The sequence below is a fragment of the Columba livia genome, chromosome 10 (assembly GCF_036013475.1).
Source record: "Columba livia isolate bColLiv1 breed racing homer chromosome 10, bColLiv1.pat.W.v2, whole genome shotgun sequence".
Taxonomy (NCBI): Eukaryota; Metazoa; Chordata; class Aves; order Columbiformes; family Columbidae; genus Columba; species Columba livia.
Window position 1 is genome coordinate 5963393 of NC_088611.1, and position 21880 is coordinate 5985272.

At 45.5% G+C, this 21880-nt stretch overlaps 1 protein-coding gene across 9 annotated transcripts in view; it reads left to right on the forward strand.

Annotated features, from left to right (window-relative positions):
* Window positions 1-21880, forward strand: part of DUSP7 (dual specificity phosphatase 7) — a 330623-nt gene that overhangs the window by 85957 nt on the left and 222786 nt on the right. For 2 of the 9 annotated variants that reach the window (XR_010475030.1, XR_010475045.1), the window contains exon 10: window positions 9818-9912. The exons of the other annotated variants lie outside the window; for them this stretch is intronic. The gene's annotated coding sequence lies outside the window, so the exon portion shown is untranslated. The remainder of the gene's footprint in view (window positions 1-9817; window positions 9913-21880) is intronic. 9 annotated transcript variants of the gene reach the window in all.

The following is a 21880-nucleotide window of genomic DNA, read 5'->3' on the forward strand; positions in this document are numbered from 1 at the left end:
TTTTGAGGTGATGGAGAACAGTTTTATTGCACCCCTTGGAGCCTCCTCAGTAAGAACAAGAGTTTGTACTTTGAACATCTTTGTATCGTGTAAGCGTTAGTTTGGATTTTAACCTTGTGCAAAGGTTGTGGAGTTCAGCTTTGCCTTTTAGGGCTGTCTGTGAAGCGAAAAAGTGCATCCCCTCTAGGTCCATGTAAGCTTGCAGAAAGGCTCTGGTGTCAGTAAGTGTGATGGGTTTACAAGTTTCAAAGACATAAGCTACAAGGAAATTGCTGCAAATTAACTTATAGTAATGGTAAAATGATCTTCTTAGTGCCAAGGCTGCTCCTAGAGGTCTCCACAAGAAAGTAGCATGGGGAAGATGCAGTCTGCAAGCAGAGTTTGAGGACTGGTGTATGGTGAGGTGTGATGTTCACAGAAACAACAAATATTGATTTCAGGTTGCTGGCAATATTACTTTTAGCTTGGTCGTTGATCTATTTCTGAGATGTGGAGCGTTTTGAAAATCCCTGTCAAGCTGATTTCCCCCAAAAAGGGTTCCTGTAGGACTGCCAGTAATTCAAAGAAATCCTCACACTTAAAGATTAAAACCCACTCACTAATCTATTCTTGTACCACCTTGTCAAGTTCCACGAAAACTACTCAGTCAGTTGCATCCCTGTTAATTTTGAGCTGCTGTGCTAACTGGTCAGAAAATCTTGTCAAGGGTTTTGGTTTGGTACAAGAATGAAAAACAGGAGTGTTTCAGACTTGGAAGTTTCACAGTTTTTTTGACAGTACTGCAGAATTTGAACTGTAATTTGAAAGGGGGGGGCTGCATGTAAAATAAGCTGGGCAATAACATATCTGTAATGTAACCTGATTCTTTGCGTTTTCATGTTCCATAAACATGTGTACGCTCAAGAATAATAGTAGTTTTTTCATGAACACACAACTCTTGGAGCTGTTTCTTGGCTTTTCTCTCATCAATGCTCTCTTTATTATTTTCCACAGATGTAACTCTGCATATGAGATTTCCATAGACAAATAATATCCTCTCTTTTCTGGGACTTTGGAAAGCAACAAGGAAAGGCAAACCACCTCAGTCCTCCTGTCGAGGTTTACTTTGTAGAATGTTTGCTTTGTGGTTTCTTTAGGGCACAGCTTCAAGTTTGGAAGCAGATGCAAAGCAAGCGGATTCTGGCCAGCGATTTCACCTGCCAGCAGGGTGCATTTCTTAGTTTTTACTGCTTGAGTGCTCAGAACTGTCCTTGCAACACATTACCAAAACAATTAGTGGAAAGAGCTCATAGGCATCCCCGTAGAGAATAGTTGGTCTCCTTTCCATGTGAAACTCAGCATCCAGAGTCACCTTTTGCAGCTGCCCTTCTGAGGTGGCTCCTTGTAAGTCCCAAAGTACATGGGCATTGGGCAGTTATCCTTCTCTGCCTGTTGTGAAATGCATCAAAAGCGTGACCTGCCTAATAATGTTGCTAATTACTGCTAGCTTACTACTGGCAATGCTGCAAATGGTGCTTGCCAGTAGTATGGCAGCAGCATCTGATAAAGCAGCAGTTCCCTTTTAATGAGGGGACCTTGCTGGTGTGGTTGCTTTGAGCAACTTTCTTTGAAATACTGTCTGAGAAAGCTGCCTTCTGTAGCTGTGCTCGGAGATTGTCCTGACCGTCTTGCGTTTCAGGAGCCCTTGAGGAAGATTCACTCTGGCAATGAGAAGTAAGAACCATCCAGGACCATGGGCTTTAACAAGTCCTTTCTGTATTTGGAAGTTGATTTCTTGGGGTAGAATGTTTGTGCAAAACAGTAGCTGTGTGTCTCTTTGGCTGTTTCAAGGCAGGGCAAGCTACAGCTTTGCTGCCCAAGCAGTGAAGGTATTATGGCTTATGAACAAATACTGGAGTCCAAAAGGCCTCTTGTTCTTCCCAGGTGTCAAGGCAATATTGTGTTCTAGCTGTATAAAACTGTCTCTGGCAGGGTAGGCTTTGCTAGTCAAGGAGAGCTGAAGATTCGGTCTTGCTGAAGTCCCAATACTGTGCAGCAGGCAGGTCTGCAGCTGGTGAGCTCCTCGTCATCAAAACCTCCACGTAAAGCAGCATCACCAGTTTTGAACAACCGATCCTGTTAGTCTTGGGTTTCCTGCCCCTGTCTGCACCTCGGAATGGGCATCTGCCCCAAGTCTGTCAGCAGCTCTGGCTCGGGCAGGAAAGCGGAGGTCACACGCAGCGTGGTCCCGTGAGGCACTGGCAGTCCTTGTCACAGGATGTATTTAAGTAGCTTGAGTTTTTACAAAGCTCCTGCCTGCAAGGAAAGGAAGTTGCCAGCCACAGGTGAGAACAGAGGCTGAGGCTGCTCAAGTGCCGTGTCAGCTGGGTGTCAGAGTGGGAATGCACCATATCTGGGTGTGGCTTTGCCAGAGCCTGTGTGTTGTCTGCCAGCAGTGCTGGAGTCTTCTGTGACACCTCTGTGTGTTCCTGAGAGAGATGTGCACCCTGCTGAGAGGGTGATTAGGAAGGGGTGACCTGGCGTGGGGATCATAGCGTGCCCTCCTTTGTAATCTGCCCTGTGCTGATGCAAGCTTAAGTTCGAAACGTGTCACCTAGGATTTTGCTTGTGTGTATCCTTGCTAACCTGGGCTGCAAAGAAGACCGGCAATAGAAAACAACAGTTTTCCAAAGGAAAAACTATGTGAAATAAAGGTGTTGTTTACTTTCTCATTGCTTACTGTATTGAGTCTGTGCCATCCTGTCCCCATTCCAGGCCAAATCACACATGGTTCTCTTTGGTCATGGTATTGATAAAGAGAAATTGCTAAAATATTTTAAAATCGTGGTGCTTTTAGAAGATAAGGTTGTTTGAGATGTGGGTTAAGGTGCTTGGAAATGTGGCAGCGATAATTGTGCAATGGGAAGCAAAGGAAGTTCTCTCCCATGTGACTGAGAGCCAGAGCAGCCTACCTGCCAAAGTCCTCCCCAGGGCTCTGGTACATCTCCTTCCTTCCTGTCCAAATTTGTAGCATGACTCTTGTGTATTATTTCACAGGCTTCTCCCTGAAGCCGGCTATCTGCCCTGGGGACACCTGTGCCTTCCCTGCAAGCTGTGGTCACTGCATTTGCATGTCCTGGGTGAAACCAAGGCTAAGGCTGGCATGGTGCTGGTTTCTGAAGGGTTTCCAAGGACTGGAAGCTGCTGTGCTTTGGTGCAGCCTCTGTACCTGGGGGCTGTAATGGTGGTGACAGACACACATGAGAAGGAAAAACAAAGGGTGGGAAGTGAGAAAGGTGAATGTGCTGGTGCAGCAGGCAGGCACGGGGAGGGGAGGGGAGGGTTTGCAGATGCAGCTCTTTCTGCTGTGCTCTTATCTACAGCCCTGGCAGCAGCCTCAACGCTGAGACATGGCTCTTTGGGAACAGGCCCAAAGCTTTAATGAAGGCAGGCGGGGAGGTGCAGTGTGTTCCTGGCTCTCAGGAGCCCTTTGTCTCTCAAAGCTATCGGCTTTCTCTTAGGAGACACATCATCACCCAGCCCTGTGCTGGATAAGAGCTTTTGAAGTCTTCTGTTTGATATGCGTCACTGCCTCCGTCACGCTACACAAGACTTCTCTGTTTTTCTTTCCTCCTTTCCGTGCTGCAGTTTCACCCACCTGGTATCACAACCAGAGATGAAACAGCTGAACCGTGTGTCTCAAAATAACTGGAGTTTGGGGAATGAGGGTTCCTAGAGGTGCAATTAGCACCTTCAGAAGGTCTTAGCAGGAGTGAAGATGAGTCTCCCTCCCTTGCGCAAACTGAGCTTTATTTCATTTAATCAACTCCCTGATGGCCACTGCTCTTCTGCTGTGATCTGGCTGCTGGGCTGCACTTTCCGTAGCTGCTGTGGCCTCATTTCTTGCCTGCAGCGGGGCTTCTCCCAGGTAGGCCTGGGCAAATCCGCCGGCTCTGCTCTCGGAGCTCGCGCACTCTCCGAGGTCAGGCCATGCTGCCCGTGTGTATCTCTGGAGGCCACGCAGCCCCGCGATGACAATAGTGCCGACTGTAGTAAGGTATTTGTTTAAGTTCAGGCTTTTGTCACTAATACCTAGTAGAGATGTACAAACAGAAACCAATTTGGGCTTTCAGGGGCCTCCTTAAATGTTTGGGCAGGGGGGTTTGTGGTTTCTCTACCAGCAGCAGGAGGCTGCTTAGAACTTGTGCACAGGAGTGATGAGCATGTAGCTAATGGTTTCTCTTTTCTCCAACAGGCACATGGCTCCTGCTAATGGAGTCATAAGAGCAGGTAGTGGCATAGTACACGAATGTTCTGTGGTGGTGACCTAGCTTGGCGACTTGTGAGTCAGGATGTGTGAGCAGCTGGTGTCCTGGTGAAACCAGGGTGCTTGCAGAGTTAATGTTTGACAGCGCTAGGTGCCAGGTGACCTCTTGCAGTTTAGATGTCAAGTCATGCATGGAGTGTTAACCAAAGGAAGAAGTCATATGAAGGGGTGGGGTGAGGTACCTAGCCAACAGGCAAAGCAAACAAATGATGAGTGAGTTAAAACAACACTTCAGGATATAACTGAGAAGCTATCTCTAATCTCTGATTGTCTTGTTATTTCTAAGCGAGGGAATTGTGAGCACAATGAACTGCGCAAGATCAATAATAAAACACATTCACCTTGGATCTAGCTATTTCTGCTGTGCAAGCAAACAATATTTCACATGACTGCTGAGAAGGAAAAGCTAATTAAAGAACTGTTATTTAATTGGCCTAGGTTCATCTTTATCCAATAGTCAACAGCAGACAAGTGAGTCTGGAAAGAAAAGCTCTGGAGGGATGAAGTGACTTGACTAAGATTAAAATAAACCCAGGCTTGAAATCAGTCCTTGCAATTCCCAGCAGAAGGAGCCTGCCCAGCTGACCAAAAAAAAAAATCTCTTGCTTGTCTTGCTGGCAGAGATCCTCAGCCCAGAGCACAATACAAATGCCTTGTTTTAAAGAAATTACTTCTGTGAAGCTTGTCATGATGCTTATATGCCTACATGAGCAGCGGTGGCTTGGAGGGGAGTGGAGCAAACCGAAGTGAGGGGAGATGCAAGCGGCGCTTAGGCAGAGGCTGGACAGGCAGAGTCCGGCAAGAGGATTGCGTTGAGCTGCTGGGATGTGCCCAGAAGCATTTTCATTGTGAAGGTGCGGGTGAACCTGTCCATGGGGAGCGTTCAGCTGCTGTAATGGTTGTGCATTCAAAGAGGTTGAGGGCAATCTTCTGTATTTGTTGGTAACTCTGCTCAACACACCGCATTTCTGCAGGTTTCTCCTCTAGCTTTTCTTTTTGGGAAGCTCAGCCTCTGAAAGATACAGTCCTTGCATGCCATGGTTTTAGGATCAGCCATTACAGATGCTTAAAGTGCAACAGGGGTTTCATTCCTGAGCAGCATCTGAACTCTGTAGGATAGAGGGAAGGTAAAAATGTATGGTTAGTGCTTTAATGGCAGCTGTGTATATGTGAGTGAAGTGAGGGACCTAACTCATCCCTGTTAGCCCTTTATAAGGGATGGTACTGGCAAGATAAGCTGGTGTTGGGAGTGCCACTGGCAACTCCCCCTGCCCCTTGGAAGCTGCCTCCTACTCAAAACTAGGGAAGCTCAGGAGGTACAACATGGGTAGAAAGCAGGCTTCAACTGCTGAAGGGGAACACAGCTCAGTGTCGTGTCCTCGGGTCTCCTGGTGTGCTTAGAAAGTGAAGCGACGTCTCTGGGGACACCAGCATGTTGAACAGCCTGGGCCTGATTCTTGACTTTGTTCTCTCTAGTCCCTTTGCAGTTGATGTCCATGTCTCCTGAAGTCTGGCACGGTGTAAGTCGTACCAACCAGGCACTGATCTGTATTTTCTTTGGCTTGGCTAAATGTGCACATGTAGCTGTTGAGGCAGCTAGAGCAGTGTGTGTTAGCAAAGATGTTCTTCAGGCTGAGGTGAGATTGGCTCCGTGTCCTACAGGGACATCTGTGATTGACTGACACCTAACATAAGTCTCCTAGGATACACACTTGTCACCCCAAACCCTCTTGCACATGGCTGCGGTTCCTCCAGAGCAGACATTGTGGAGGAAGCTTCTGGGTCAGTAGATCTTGCTGTGGCTGTTTCTGGAGGAGTGTTTGCCAAATGCTTCCTGCACTGACAGCTTAACTCCTCTGACAAGCTTAGCCTGAGATTCAGGAGACAAAAATACAGCGTTTTTTACAAATGATTGCCCATGTCCTCTTCAGTTCATATGATTTCCCAGCCTGACATGGTCAAGTTATCAAATCAGTGCTTTTAGAGGCTGAATTCATTTTATTTGTGACCAGGCGGTGCTGGAGACGCAAGCTGCCAACTATCTGTCAATAATCAACCAGTGGATATCTTATCTTTTTTTTTTTTTTTTCTTTTCTTTCTTGGCTAAACACATTGTAAGAGCTAACACACCATGAATAATAGATAGTCATAAAAAAAACACATCCCCTGTAAATCTGTCCCAGCTGTTACTAGGCTGAATTTATGACAGCAATATATAATCAGCTGTTTTCAGGAACAGGAGTACAAAAACACTGTGCTAAAAGTTGCACGTTTAGCAAGAGAGCTCTGCTTTCTGGCCTGTAAGAGTCTGTCTGGAAATGGACGAATGTGGGAGGTGATGTGGATAGAGACTTAGGGGCTTTGTTTTTGTTTTGATCCCTTATGCTGTCTAACCTGAGACAACCAAAGGGAAATGGATTTGCAGCCTTCATTTTTCTCCAGTGTCTGTCTGGTAAAAGCAATGCTAGAGAAGTCTGATTCTGCTCTCACTAACCTCCATCTGTTGCTCTTCAGTTTGTTTGTTTTCCTCTATATCATGAAATGTGGATAACTTACTTGCTATGGTGGTTGAGAAGATACACAGGAAGTGGTACAACAGTTATCTACCCCCGCATTAAGGGACCCTGAAGTCCCATTAGTTTTCACTTGGAAGTTGGACTTGAGTTCAGCGTTCTGGTCATCTCTGTGGTGTCAGACCTCACTCTGGCTGCTGGAGCTCTTGGCTTTTAGCTGTTTTCCCTGTTCTTCATGCTTCTTGCATGCTGCCTGATTCAGGGGTCTGGTAAATCACAGCTCAGCACTTTTCTACCCTCAGAATAACTTTTGTAAAAAAAAAAAAAAGTAGTTTGAATAAATGAATAGAAACTATCACTTGTATTCTGGTGTTTGAGACTTTAGGATCCTTTTTTTAAGTGATCCTCGGTGAAGTGGTGATGGCTATTTTTACATGTAACAACATGGCTCCATTAGCTACAGCTCCAAGAAAAAGTTAAAACTGCAAGAGTCCTGGTGAAAGACTGAGCATCAGAAATTGTCTCATTCAAAAAGCTTGCATGGAGGAGTGGATGTGTCACCTCATAGTAGGACTATTTGTCAGGATTTAGGCTGACAGATGTACTCTTCACGTTGCTAATGAGCTTTGGAGCAAGTATCTGAAATGCTTCTTCAGAGCCTCAAGCTTAGTGGAATCCAGCATTACGGGAAGTCATCGAGGCGATTTCTGCATCCAAGCAACGCTATTGATACAAATAACATACAAGTTCAGATAAGGGTAGTCAAGTCGTATGCCTCAGGTGGTAAGATGATATCTGCAGGGGTTGGGAAAGCTGCTCCCTGGGGTTGGCGGGCAGCCAGGCCTCACCATTGATTTGCTTGTCAAACTATTAGGGAAGTAAAGTTCCATTCAGCATTAATAACAGTAATGAAATCCATTGCTCAGCTGCTTTCTTTTGCTTTCTTAAAATCATCATGTCTTGGAGGTAGCAGAGAGCAGCAGGTTATAGAATGCAATCTGCTCTTTTGAGCTTTCTACTCTTAGTACTTCAGTATTTTTAAAGTGTCTTGAGACGGGTTAGGCATCCCAAAAGTGCAGTTTCAATGGGCACACAAACCTTTTTGATTCTTGATCCGGCTCCTGGTTCTATGGGAGATGATTTTTCCTGCCAGAGTGCTCTGGCTGGTGTGGTATTTGAGTAAAAATTAAGATAGATTCATACCATGCCCTGGAGAAACGACTGCTGAAATAAAGCATCAGGCCAGGGTAAGACTTGCTGTCATCTGAGGGGATCTGGGCAAAATCTACAGCCACCAAATAGCAGATTTATACGCAGTGCTGTTGCAGCTGCAGTAAATCAAATGTCAGCTGTGACATGCCAAAGGCAAAGCGTTTCAGGCACGTTGTAGGAATAGCTTTTGGTGTGGTAGGGTGGCCTTCGCTGATCCCAGGCAAACTTTAGGAACTGTAGAAACACTTGAAAATTAAAAATAATTCAGTGGGGGCAAGTAGCACCGAAATACAGAGTGTTTCAAAAAGATGGACCCAATTTGAAATCACTGTATCTTTGAAATTGGGTCCATCTTTTTGAAACACCTTGTATATTATTGGGTTGGGATGAAGGAGGGAGTCGGGTTTGTTGCCAGGTTTACTGCTGGTTTGCTTGGTGCTCTTGTTGGTGGTTTTTGTTTTGTTTTCCCCTCCAAATGTGTTGTGCAGTATGTATGCTTTTTGAATGTTGCACTTGGGTTTTTGGACAGAGGTAAAGGATTGAGTACTGCTTCAGTTTCGGAATGTAGGTAAAAAATGGCCATTCCTCCCTTTGTCTCTAACAGTTTGCTTACAACATAGCTAGAATGTGTTGCAGTGCTGTAGCCCTCTGAACCTTGGCCTTCCAGGTGTATTTTACTTGTTAACTTGAATATGCAGATCCCGCTCCCCTCCAGCTCAGGCTGTTGGAAGCAATTTCTTTTCAAGGGGAAGGAGAGACCCATATCTGCCTTCCTGCAGGAAAGCCACAAGTGCTGTGAGATTTGAGCCTCTCGGCTTCGTGACTGTTTTATTGCTGCCTTCATGATTCACTGGTTCTGATCAAACCAATTTCCAGCAATAAACAGCAGGAAGGGGGAAAAAAAAAAAAAGACGTGTGTCATATTGATAATAAGATAAGTGAAGGAGCAATGACCCTCAGCTGAGAGGGTGAGCTGAGCCTGCTGCAAAAGAGGTGGCTCATCCTGTGACAAATCACACCACCAGGGACTCGGGGCAGAAGAGATGAGAGAAAGCGAAGCAGGAAGATGAGTGACCACAGGCCCTGATTCAGGCAAGCAGGTGTCCCGCTCCCTGCCGCCCCACCACAGGCCAGCTGATGCAGGCACGTCTGGAAGCAGGAGGACGGACACGTCCCACACCCAACCTAGTCCACATGGGTAGTGGATCTGAGCCTGTGTGCCTGTCACAGCTGTGGCTGTAGCCTGGGCACTGAGGTTTTCATCAGTGGCCCGGGCTACCAAACACACCCACAAACCCGATATCTGTCTTCCTGATAAGAAAGGGCAGTAGATTGGCGCCGAGGCTGCGTGTGATGACAGGGCTATTTCTGCGCACCTTCAGCATATTTCTGTGGATCTTCAGCCCTCCCTTAGGAGATAAACTTTGGTCTGTACTCAAGTACAAGATATTTTGGATTGTAACCTCTGAGGTGCCTGTTGATTTCTCAGGGCATCTACCTTGAAATTTTGGGGCCAAGGACAGCAGTGCAACTGTCACATACTCATCTGCCTAATGAGCCTTCAGAAAGCAGCTAGTGAAAGTAAATGTGAAACCGGACTTTGACTTCATGGGTTCTGCAGCATAGGACTGAGCTGTAGATATGAAAGAGGAGTAAAACAAGCTTGATAATGCAGTACAGCTGTCTGGAGTTGGGATCTTGGGTGGGTGTTCATGTTGTGGTTAGAGGCTCTGTTGCTGATTCGATTGTTCTTGCCCTCTGTTTTTCTTTATGGTGCCTGTTTCAGCTATGTGCTGGAAGGTGTCCTCAGCTGAAAAGATGAAATGGCCAGCCTGGACAGTGCCATCTCCTTCAAGTGCTCGTGTGAGCTGGTTTCCCCAGGTAAAGCCTTTGCCAACAGTTCACAGATCCAGGGCAGCTCTTGGAGTTGGGCTTTTTTCCTTTTTACACTCGGAGTTCCACGTAGTCACTTGCTTTTCTTGTCCCTCTGCATGACATGATATCACCAGGCATCTTATCAACATGAGCACTGCCTTGAAGAGAGCTAATTGATGTGATAAGACCTTATGGCTCATTTCTCAATCTGTACAAGCGCTTGTTGCTCAGAAATAAGATCACAGTGATCAAAACCCTGCAGGACAGTCACCCTGTATAGTGTTTTACTCCTGTAAATGGTGTACGTGACATAAATCTTTATCAGGATGTCATTTAACAAGGGAAGAAGCTATTGTGCTTCTACCAGCATATACTGAGTATTTAACATTTTTATTATGTGGAGTTTATTATTTTAATGAATCACCATGGTTCTGCAGCAGTAAAGAGAGGGACGTTGCCTGGCTTAGTCCATTGGCCCTGGGCGAAGTCTCAGTGGTGGCTGAAACCACTGGAGCAGCCCTGCTCTTGCTGCCTACTGTACAGGGGACTGAGCTTGATGGGAAAAGCTGGCACGTTGTCCTTACAATAGCAAGTCTCAGAACTTTAATCATAGCTGGTGTGTCTTTAAAGGGGAACTAGAGAGATTTGGCTTGTTCATGAAAACAAGTGGTTTAATTAGGCGGTCTATTTATGGTGAGATGTGTGTCTAAAGTGAAGGGCATCTCTTCATCTTCCACATTGCTAATGAAAAGCACAGCTACAATAAACATCTGGCTTAGGAGAAGTGTTGCATCTCCCTAGATTTTAGTTGGATATGGAGGATGCCCTTAAACCTGGCTTAACTTGACCTTGTGTTGTTAATTTTTCCCACCTGCAAAATGTCTCGGATAAGGCTGAGACAAAAGGAGAGGAAAAAAGTATAAAGTTAACTTCTCAGTTGCTGTGAACATAAAACTTAAAAGGACAATACATTTAATGTCTGTTTGGTTCCTAGTAGCAAGTAATTTATTTGGGGGCATATTAACTCGGCACAGATACGTTTGTCAGCTGCTGTACTCTTTGCTGTGGATTTGGGGTTCTCAGCAGCGGGGCAGATGACCTGGCAACGGTTAGTGTTGGTATCACTGGAGGCTCTCAAGGAAGAGATTGGGTAGGTAGACACCTGTCTGGAAAGACATAGCTATGACTGATCTGGCCTGGGGTGAGGAAGCGGGTGAGACTGAGTTTGAGAGCTATTCCTGTGCTCTTGTTCCAGGGATCTGGCTCACCATGAGCTGCTGACCAGGTCAGGGAAGGGCACACAGTGACGTGACTGTTGGGGAAGCACCATTAGCTGATGTGGGTTGTGTGGTGTGTTGGGTTTTGTTTGTTTGTTTCGTTGTTGTTGTTGTTTTGTTATGTGGGGATGCAGAAAGAAGATGGGAATGCTGGCAGGCTGATTATGTCTATGATGGCTCATTGTGAACCTTGCTTCTCCTTACCCCTTCATCCATGTGTGATGCTTCTGAAGGAGCTTTCCACCCACTGGATGGTGTGAGCGATGCACCGTGCTCTTGCAGACTGTACTCTGGGTCTTGTTGCCTCAGGTTCCCCCTTGTTCCCTTCCTAAAAAGGGAAGCATGGTTATACTGAACCAGGTGAGACCCATCTAGTCCTGTATTGGCTCTTGGCAGTGACTACAGTGTTTAACCCAAGCGTGTGGTGATGCTTCCTTCTGGGATGTGTTCTGCTCTCCTCCCATGAGGAGGTGTCCTGTGCTTAATAGCTTCTGATGGGATTTTCTGTGAATTTGTCAAACTGTTTTCTGAACCCTTGATAAGCTCTTGATATCCTTGGCATCTGTTGGTAATTAGTGGTTTAATAGGTTGTGGCTGAAGCCATCTATGATGCTTTCTTGTCCTAGTGCTGGCTCCTGTTCTGAAAACTTTAATGAGCCTTCTTTTCTGGCAAAGCCTGTGCTCTCCAATCTCCTCATAGGCAACTCTCCTTCTCCTTTTGTGTTACAAGGTGAAGTCCACAATGTCAGCTAAGAGAATGTTGTGTTTAAAAACAGGGGTATGAGTTCACAGCACAGGAACATTCAGATAAGGTTTTTCCATGTGCAATTATATTGCAGGGGTTTTGTAAGTCATTGCTGTATTTAACCAACTCTTTAAATATACAATTTCTTATATGCAAAATAAATTTCAAAAGCTCCTTATCTCATCAGTGACTGAAAGAGATGTCTCTATGGGAGGGCTTTTGCACTGAAATGCACGTGGGGTATAAGTAATGACATTCCCATGACCACATCATAAAGGGTGTAACGATGTGGTTGCCCCTGCTCTACCCTGGCTTCCCAGAAAAACTGTTATGGTGCCATTTTATGCTGGCTTTGGATTTTTCTTTCCTTCTCCCTGTTACGCCATTACCCTGGGAACTTGCTCCTTCTCAGCAGCTCTGCAGAGACTGTGACCAGAACTAGGCCGTGCAGTCAGACAACAGGGCACCGTCAGTAGGAAACAGCAGGAAAATGTGCAGATTTTTAGCTGCCTGGGAGCCTTTGCCATTGGCTCCAGCTTGATGCCTGGAGTGGGGGTCTGCAAGAAGGTTGTTTCCCTTTTCCAGAACTGGGGATGCAATCATCTGTACCAGGCAAGATGCCGAGAGTTGACCAATGTAACATGATCTACTATTATTATTATTAATTTCTAAATGAGAAAAATGGCAATTGTTTTGAAGCCCTTGTTCAGAAACGTGAATAAAAATTATAGAAGCATTTAAGTTGTTTAGACTCCCAAGTTCTGTTTTCAAAAACTACTCAGAGCTCCTGCGTGCTTGATTAGAGTTTGCCATGAGGGAACTAAATGCCTTGGGAAAACATAATTTTCTTGCTTCCCCCTGCCACTTTTGGGAAATCCCAGCCCAAATCTCCAGATTGGAGCCTGTTGTGTGAGGGAAGCCAGAAGGAAACCAGGGCCCTAGAGCTTGGTCGGAGTCTGCCCAGGGCGTCTCTTGTTTCCTGAGCAATGAATAGGTACCTAAACAGTGGCCCTTTACAGTAACCCAGAAAGTCACGACTCTTGCCTACACAGTACTCACAGAGACAAAAGAACATTTCATAATTGTTTGTCCAGATAAACAAGTGTCAAGGCTGCCCTATGAATTAGTCGTGGTGCCTTAAGTTAGCCTTTATTAACAGCAGAAGAACACTTGTTATTTGATGTCTCAGAATAATACTTGAGCTGTTCCCTTGCTCACTTGGTTAAGTAACACATGTGATAAGGTTTTTCTTGTGTCAGATATTTTATACCACCTAGAGGAACATTTTTTTTTCTTTTTAGTTTTTTTAAAAAGCTTCCTAAATTCCAATGGCGATCAGTCAGTTCCCGTGGAGATCTGTCAGTTTAAACCAGCTCTGGTCCTGAAGCTGGGAAATGACTGTAACTTCACATGAGGTTACTTTTTCTATAGTCAGAGATGGTAAGTGATAAGATTGAAGTTGGAAGTTGAATAAGGCAAGCTCATAGGTCAGAGACCTTCCAGGTATAAGAAGCGGAAAGGAGGCAGCTTAGCTATACTTCTAAGGTGCTTATTAAACGTGGAAGAGTCACAGCTTGCTCACGCTCTCACAAAAAAGGAGAGGAAAAAAAACAGTCTGTCTTTAAGTAATACCATTCTGGATGCTAGATGGGTGGCTGAAAAAAACAAACAAACAAACAAACAACAACAAAAAAAACCCAAACAAAACAAACAAACAAAACAAAACAAAAAAAAAAAAAAAAAAAAAAAAAAGCAAAAATCACCAAAAAACCCAAACCAACAAACAAAAACCAAAACCCCCTTCCAACCCCCAAACCTGAAGTGCTGGCAGCCTTTCTCTTTTCTTCAGTGAAAAAATAACTGCTTGTGCACAGCCTGTGACTTGTAGTCATTTGAGTGTGGTTTACAAAAAGGTGAATAAGGAAAACAAGGACATTTGAGTAGGCTTTGTACCATGAGGATGTCTATGCCATCACCTCTGCTTGTAAATACTTGCACTATAGAAATTGACGTGATTGCCTTAGCCCAGTGTCCTGGCACAGACATGGATGCTGATAAAGGTATTGGTTTTTTGGAAGGAATGTAAAATGAAATGGCAATCTTCCTATAGGCCCCAGTCCTATAAAGGCAGTCGTCTTTATTGTGCCAGGTGAATAAACTCTTGCTGGATAGTTTGTTGACCAGCTGTGAATAGTTGTGTTAGCTTCAGAAGGCTTAAGACCAAGCTCAAGATTGAAAGAAAAGGCCCATAATCCTTACAAATATGAGTCATTCTTCTGCACGAGGTAGTTTTAACTTGTCCATTGAAAAAAATCTCAAAGTCCAGAAGCACAGTCAGTGTAAATGTATTCTGCCTGCCAGCTGGAGTTAATTCCGTGTTGGCTGATAATATAATAATGCTACTGGCCTCCCTGGTACAGCTGGTGAATGGCAGGCTATGTAGACTAGTGTGGGTCCTGCCCTACATAATAACCCCAAACTGTCATATAGCACTTTCTACTCATAGATCTTAAAGCACTTTGCAGAGGTACAGAGGGCAGAAGGGGCACGTGCAGTGCGGTTACTCCTCTGAAGTTGGCCAGTGGCAAGCTGTGGGCTAGAAAACAGTTCTTGCTAGTTCTAGTCTAATACGTCTCAATAGATTACACTGTTACTCCCAATATGGTAATTTCTCAACAATTATTTAGAGTGTGTAGGATAGGGAGAATTCCCAGGCCAATCTGATGAAGATCCCTGCTGAAAGCTAAATGAGTGCAGGCGAGGAGGAATTCTTAATGTGTGGCACTGGAAATCAGCATAATGGATGTTTAAGTGAACGCCTAGGCTCCGATTCGGTCCTGCAGCTGGTACGTACATGCTGTGTATTATGGGAACAAGGTCCCTTTTGCCCTGATAAGAAAACAAAGTCAAGAGGAGCAAGTAACTGCTAGACCTGTCTTGCAGTTAGTGACTTTTGGGGTGAAGTAAACTTTACTTCCTTCTTTTACCTTTCATGGAAAATGTAAGGGAAGAGACTCTCCTGAGGCTTCCTGCTGCCTTGAGTGAGTTAGTCCTGGGACTGCCGGGAAAGCAGAGCTGTGCGACAGGCTGAGCCTGCCGAGGAGGGTGTCCTGCCGTGCCGCATCACAGCCATCGCCTAAATGGAAAACCAGGCAGTGGGAAAGTGCGAAATGCTGCCGATCTGTCTGCTGGGAGATGAAGCGGATCTGGCACTTTTGTGCTCCACGGGAACATCTTAAATTTGATAGCAAAGAAGAAAACAAGACCAAACAGCACAAAACACATGGTGCAAAAGGTTTCCCCTTCAGCCTTGTGGCTTGTCCTAGGGTTTGGTGCAGAGAGGTGACAGAAGGCAGGATGCTGGCTCAGGAAACTCAGAACTTTATTTGTTTTTCCTTCTTTAAGGACAAATACTGGAAGGTCAGGAAAAATGGGAAGTCACTTCCTAGCAGGAATACTATTGCAAGTTTCTGAGTGACAGTAACACTTTCAGCCAGAAGCACTTACCTATAGGTAAGAAACAGGCTTCATTGCAAGATTTTTACCTATGAAAGACAGAACACAAGGGAAAAATGATCAATTTCAATTTACAGGCGGAGAGTTGAGCACAGAGGGATAACTGGCCTGCTCCAGACTGCACGGGTGACATGGTGGAGGAGACCTGGCCCTGCTGCAGTTCCAGTACTTGCAGATTCAGTCCAGTTTTCAGTCTCTTCCCCCCTCTTGCCTGTCCTCTCCCCCTTGTAGTAACACGTTCTTGGAGCTGGTCCATCAGCTAGGGAGAGGCTCACAGCTTGCTGTACCAGGGCCTCTGCCAAGTGGCTCCATTAAGAATTGCTTTCATGATTACAGCGCTTACACAAGCGGGGAGCAGGCTTTGGGGAGGATGTTTATATTGCACAGATCCTTTATCTGGCTTGGGTATCTCCTCATTACCTGCATCGAAGAATTGCCTTCCTTAGTGGCCAATAAAACTAAATTGCTAAATCCAGCTCTGTGTAACCCTGTTTACCTTTTGTACCAGATTAACCTTTATCATATTTGCAAGTGTGTTGGGAAAGTAACATAAACAGAGAGGTAGGTGGTGGAGGCGGAGGTGAGCCTGCCAGCACCAGCCGTGCCCTGTTTGCCAAGGGCCCGCAGCTAAGAGAAGGCTTGGGCCAGGCAGGGAGTTGCAGAGAAGCTGCTGCCGAGCTTGTGCTGATCAACACGGCAGTTGCAGGAGTCTTCCACACCTTCACTGGATTAGCAGAAATGTCTGGGGTTTAAGGTAAACAGTGAGGAGCCCAAACATTGTAGAAATTGTTGGTGGGGCAATGAGTCCTTAGGACCGGCTTGGGCAGGCATTGCCCCGGGTGACCGGGCGGTTGGGTCGGTGCCAGCCCAGTGCTGGCACACTCTGCCCAGCACACCCAGGGCACCGTCACCACACTGCTGGGCCCGGCCTATGGCTGGGGAACATCCCAGCAGGGTTTGTGCTGAGGCACTCGGAGGATCTGTTTTTTGTGAGCTATGAGAGCACATCAGGTGACGGGAACGTTGGCTTTCTGCTGGGGAAGATGTGGCAGGGACCCAGGGGACTAGCTCTGGTGGAATGACATTGTGGCATGTGTTTTTGCTCATGTGTCCCTACTACTAGTGCCGTGAGGGTTCCTGAAAGTTCAAATGAGGGGAGCTTCTAATTTTTTTGAGAGCCAGCTCTGTGGGGCTCACTTAGAGCGGGTCTGGTCTCTTGGTCAACTTAGTTACACTGTGCAAAGGGAGCTGGAACAGTCCCTTCATCTCTCCTGGAGAAAAAAGAAAATGTTCTTTCCTTGAGAATATTCATTAGTGAACAAAACCAGTACTACCTGGACAAACAATCACCTTCCTCCCCCACTGCAGAATGTGTTCCTATGCCTTTTGCCTGCTAGCCTGTTAAAAACAAATGTGTCTACAAAACTGCCCAACAATTACAGCCCTGGCAAAAATGTCTAGGATGTATCAGTCTTACAAATGGATCTCATGTGCAGTTTGCGATATGGATCACGTTGAGATCTTGCTGCTTGAAGTTCAAATGTCTTTCCTAGAAAGTGTCTCTGGATGGTTTTCACACTGAGCAGCTGAGAAATGCGTGGATTAATAGTTGTGTGGATACATGCTCAAATTTTGTCCCTACTGTTTTGTCCTAAGATTCAGAAAAAGAACTGAAGGAAAAGTTGCATGGATTTGTTCACCAATACTTAATTTCATATTGGGAGCAATTTTTGCAGCATTTGGACAAGCACTTGCCTTTGAGAGCTGTATTGTACTATCACTGAGCTCACAAGGCGGAGTGCCATGAAAGGGAAACTGCAGCTCCTCTTGGTTGTCACTCCTGTTTAATTGAATGGGAATACTTGTGCCTTTAAGCTCCAGTCTCTTCAAGAGGCCATGTTAAGCTGAATCCTGCAATTTCTCTCCAGTGTCTTGCCTCATCTTTGGAAAAGGAGGTCCTAAACCCTTGTTCCCAGAGAGGCTTCCATTATTGCTGAAGGGAAGAGCAAGGATGGCACAAAGCCTTTAGGACAGGGTCTTGCTGCCCTGAAGCAAGGAGCAAAGGGAATACAGTCTTTTCTTACAATCACCTACCTTTGTCCTTAAAATTATAATGATTTAATATAAACTCTTCCCCGTCTTCTGTTCCTGTCTGCTAATAGGATAGTGATAATATTTAACCACTTGCATCTGTTTTCTTACTGGAAATGTAAGTTGTGTTGCTCCTTGTATCACTACTGAATTTATCCTGAAGATGTACCTGAAAGCTGAATGCAGGCTGTATCTGACCCAAATTAATTGTAAGCTTGTGCTGACAAACATCCATGTGATTTCAAAATGTGTTTTCTTTTTAACCTGTTTGCAGTATTAACTAGTAAGCTGACATAAGCCAGAAGAAGTGAGAGAAGTGAGCACGTAAGCATGTGAGTTTATTTGGTGATTCTGCTGATGGTAGAAAAGACTTAGAATCAGGCCCTGATAACAGCGAATAAAATGCGTCAAAACTGATGCCTTCTGCCTTTTTGGTTTCAGCCTGTTGTCGTTCCTACAGCCATGTTATGTGATCCAGTCTGGGTTAAATACTGTGCTCACTGAAACAACGGCCAAACTTGACACATCCAGGGTGGAACTGAGCTTCACCCAGTCCCAAGCCTGGGGTGCGGTTTAGACATGGAAGAGGTGAAGCAATGGGAATGTGGTACCCAGGAATAACCTGCATTTGAATGAAGATCAGTTTTGAACTCTTTCCACCCTAATGCACTGTTAGCAGTGGGAGTGTGACTTGTGTGCAGCTCCTGTTCAGACACAGCCCTGTATGGGTGTGACGGGGCTGATGCCGTCAGGAGGAAAGAGGTGGAGCAGCAGGGCCCGCGTGTCCCCGTGCATCTCCATCTTGGCTACTTAGCTGTGTGCTTGCCTTGCTGTACTTACGGCTGATGGCTCTGCAGAGAGAAGCAATTGCACTGTTCTGTGTCTGGGACACCTGGAACACAGAGAAGGTGAAGCTGGTGGGCATGGTGGCCATGCAAAGGAAGAGCTGTGTCTCAGAGCTTCCCCAAGGAGTGTTACCCCTTCCCTTGTGCAGAGGTTGAAACAGGCATATGCTGAGTCTATTTGCCGAACAAAAGCCTCCAGCTCTTCAGCATGGTAGTGTACTCCAACAGGCTTAGTCACAAGTGACGCAGTTTACATGGGATTTTGTCAGCAGCAGGCTGTCTTTTTTTTTTAATCATTTAAGAGAGTTACATCACAAAAAATGTAGGCTCAGTGGAAATTTTACTGTCCTGGACTTTGCAACATTTTCAGAGCAAGCAGCAGTCAAGCAGATAATCCCATCTTCTCATATCTGTGACTCTTTTTCCCATCCTGGTGTGAATTTGATTGTGATGCCTGTGTGTGTACTGGCTCCTTTCAGATGCTGGTAGGGACAAAGACATTGGGAGGATATCGAAGAGCAGAAGAATACTGATAGAGACCTGTAGCTATTGATTAATCAGTCTCATTTGCAAAGAAGGCCCATAGCAATAGGGAATGTTTAATAACTCTGGAGACTGGACATTGGCAGGACTAGGCTTGACTTTTGGTTTATTGAGGGGTGAAATGGTGAAATCATGTATAAGTGTCAAGGCTCAGTTCTGAACCTGGGGAGGCTGAGATACAGTCAAGTACCAGCCTCAGCCTTTTCTGTGAAGTTGTAAAATCTCTGGCATAAATCAAATGTGAAATAGAGCATTTCCAATTGTTGGGTGAGAGAAAGGTCCTCAAGCAAAACTTAAAAGGTCCTCAAGCAAAAACTTATTAAAGTGGAAAATTTACCTGTCCCCCCTACAACTACCTTATTTCCAGGCCCATATTGTATGTGTCCTAGGAACAGAATAAAATGCAAGCTGGCCACAAATGTTTCCATCAAAGTGTTTGTATTAGAAAATTTTGTTGAAATTGAGGCCTTTGTGGGAAAGGATCAGTTTTAATGAATTTCCTGTTCTGATAGTACTTATGAAAACAAGTTTCAAGTTCTGGAAATATGATTCCCTTTTTTTATGAAGAAGGGCTTTTTTCACCCCCTCTCTCCTCTTCTCATTTTGGCACAAGAATCCATATGAAACTTCATTTTATTTGTAGCTTTAACAAGTTCCTGGAAAAAATGGCAATCAGATAGAAGGTCAGGCCTTTGTGGAACTGTCTCCTTCCAGCGCTTCACTGCAGCGTACTGAGCGGTTGCTGAGGTCTGTCCCCCGCAGCTGGTGGCATGTTGGCTGGAGCAGGGAGGGGAACGCAGGCAGGACCCTGTGAACGCCTTGTCCCATGTCACCTCCTCCATCCTGCTCTTGGAGAGGTAAAGAGGGCACAGCTGCCTTAAGTTACGTAGGGGACAAACAGGAGCTAGAAGGACACGTGGCCCTTGTGATGAGTATTGTGAAGGGCTGTGTTGTATGGGTGTGTTTCCACAGGTACTGGAGATGTCTTCCAGTGCTGTGCAGAGCACCACTAAGCTGTTGGAGCTGTCTGTTTGTTATGTGATTTAACCCTCTACCACACTTCTCAAGTGGCCTTTTTGACACTCAGTAGTTGTCACTGTTTGAATTCTTCCTGTGTTCCTTGGGATTACAAAAACTTCTCATAGTGTTTTTTCCCCTCTAAGGGCTGTGATGAAGTGCACCCCTCTCCTCCTTCTGCTTCCCTACACCTCCTTGTAATACTGCTTCTACCTGCCTATGCGTTGTGTACGTGCCAAGGAATCACTTGGTATGGCCTCTGACCAGCAGAGTGATGTTGTCCCAAGGTTTTGCTATGTCAAAATTTTACACAGAATATTATTTTTTGGTTTGTTATATTTTTTTTTTTTTTTGTATTTCTCAGCATGTGTGGACAGGGCAATCCAGCTTCCCAGCACCACCATCCTAGCGCTGTGTTGTGCACTGTTGTACAGTGTAGGCTTGCCCTGTGTTTCCCTATCTCCCCGTTCCCCTTATCTGCCTCATCCCCAGACATGCACATGGCTCAATTTACTCCTTGGAGTTTGCACTGGAATAAGAGCTAGGAGCTGTGTAGCTTGAGCTGGGAGAAGCATTTCTGTAACCATAGTGCAAATCAGAATTGTGCTTTCTAGACAAGGCTTAGTTTGCCCTTTGAGCCTTGATATACCCAAGCTAGTGCTCAGCTTCCAACCTGCTTTTAGTGAGGTTGCTCACACATGTGAATTTAGGCACACAGTTAAGCGGTGTTTGGTGTCCTGTGGAGATAACTGTCTTTCAAGGTGAGCGGTTCCCATGGGTGTTCTCCCCTTCATCAGTGGTCAGGACTGTGGTGTGAGTGACACAACAGACCTGACATGTTGTGATGTGCTAAAAACATAAGCATTTTATGGCTGTTGTCCTGTCCTCTTCAGCATCAGGGAGCACAACTAGGTCAAAGATGCTCTAAACTGTATGAATCCAAGAAGCTGGTGATCTTATCTCTCTTCTCCTTAACTTTGGCCTGATGGTGAGCCTGCCAAAGCCAGAGAGGAGAATCCTGTTGGATGGAATGGATCAACTGTGTAGGCTGGACTTGCACTAGCATGTTTCAACCTTGTTCTCTTTAATATTTGGAATAAGATTATTTTTTTTTTTGCCTGTTTCCCAGGATATGAGGGCTTGAGAAAATTTGGAGCAGCACAGGCAGTATGTATGTGAGTCACTCGGTGTGTGAAGCCTTTGCGCAGTTATCTCTGGATTTTCCACACAATTTTGAGCAGGCAGGTTGAGTTATGGAACAGGAGCAGATGAGTAAGTTGCTTATGGGAGGCTGCTGTCCCCGTGTGTTGTAGACGTGTGTCTCCCATTGCTCCGTGATGACTGACGAGTTCACGTGGGGTCTGCAAACCCAGCCAGACCCCTTCGGCCTGGCACCTACTCTGAGTGGGTGTTTGGGACAGATTAATTTAAATAATAGGAAAGGGATTTTCCTTGCTGCTTTTCTGATTGCAAACATACTGACAGGCCATAAAATACAGGCCATAAAATACATAAAATACAGAGTTATGGCAAAATTCAAGTAAACTCTCACCTCTTTCTCGCTTATGCCCCTTGCCTGCTTCCTTCACCCACTGGCTCAGTGGCTTTGGGTGCATCCTGAGAGAGATGATGTTTCCGGTCTGAGACTGCCCCAAGTCTGAAGGTTCCCAATCTGCCCAGGCCTCATTTCCCACCGGCACTGCCAATAACATGTGGCCTAAGTGACATTGCCACTTCCAGGACTGCTGCCGCCACTGTGCAGGAGCTCTCCTGAAGCTCACTGCAAAAGATCATAAGGAATGAATAATTTGGGGTTGTATCCTTGCTCATTCTTAGCTGGTATCTGTGTTCAACCCACATGCCTATGAAGTCAATAGGCAAAATTCTTCCTGTTGCTTGGGGCACCAGGATTCACAAGGGAAAAGGCCCCAAATGTATCT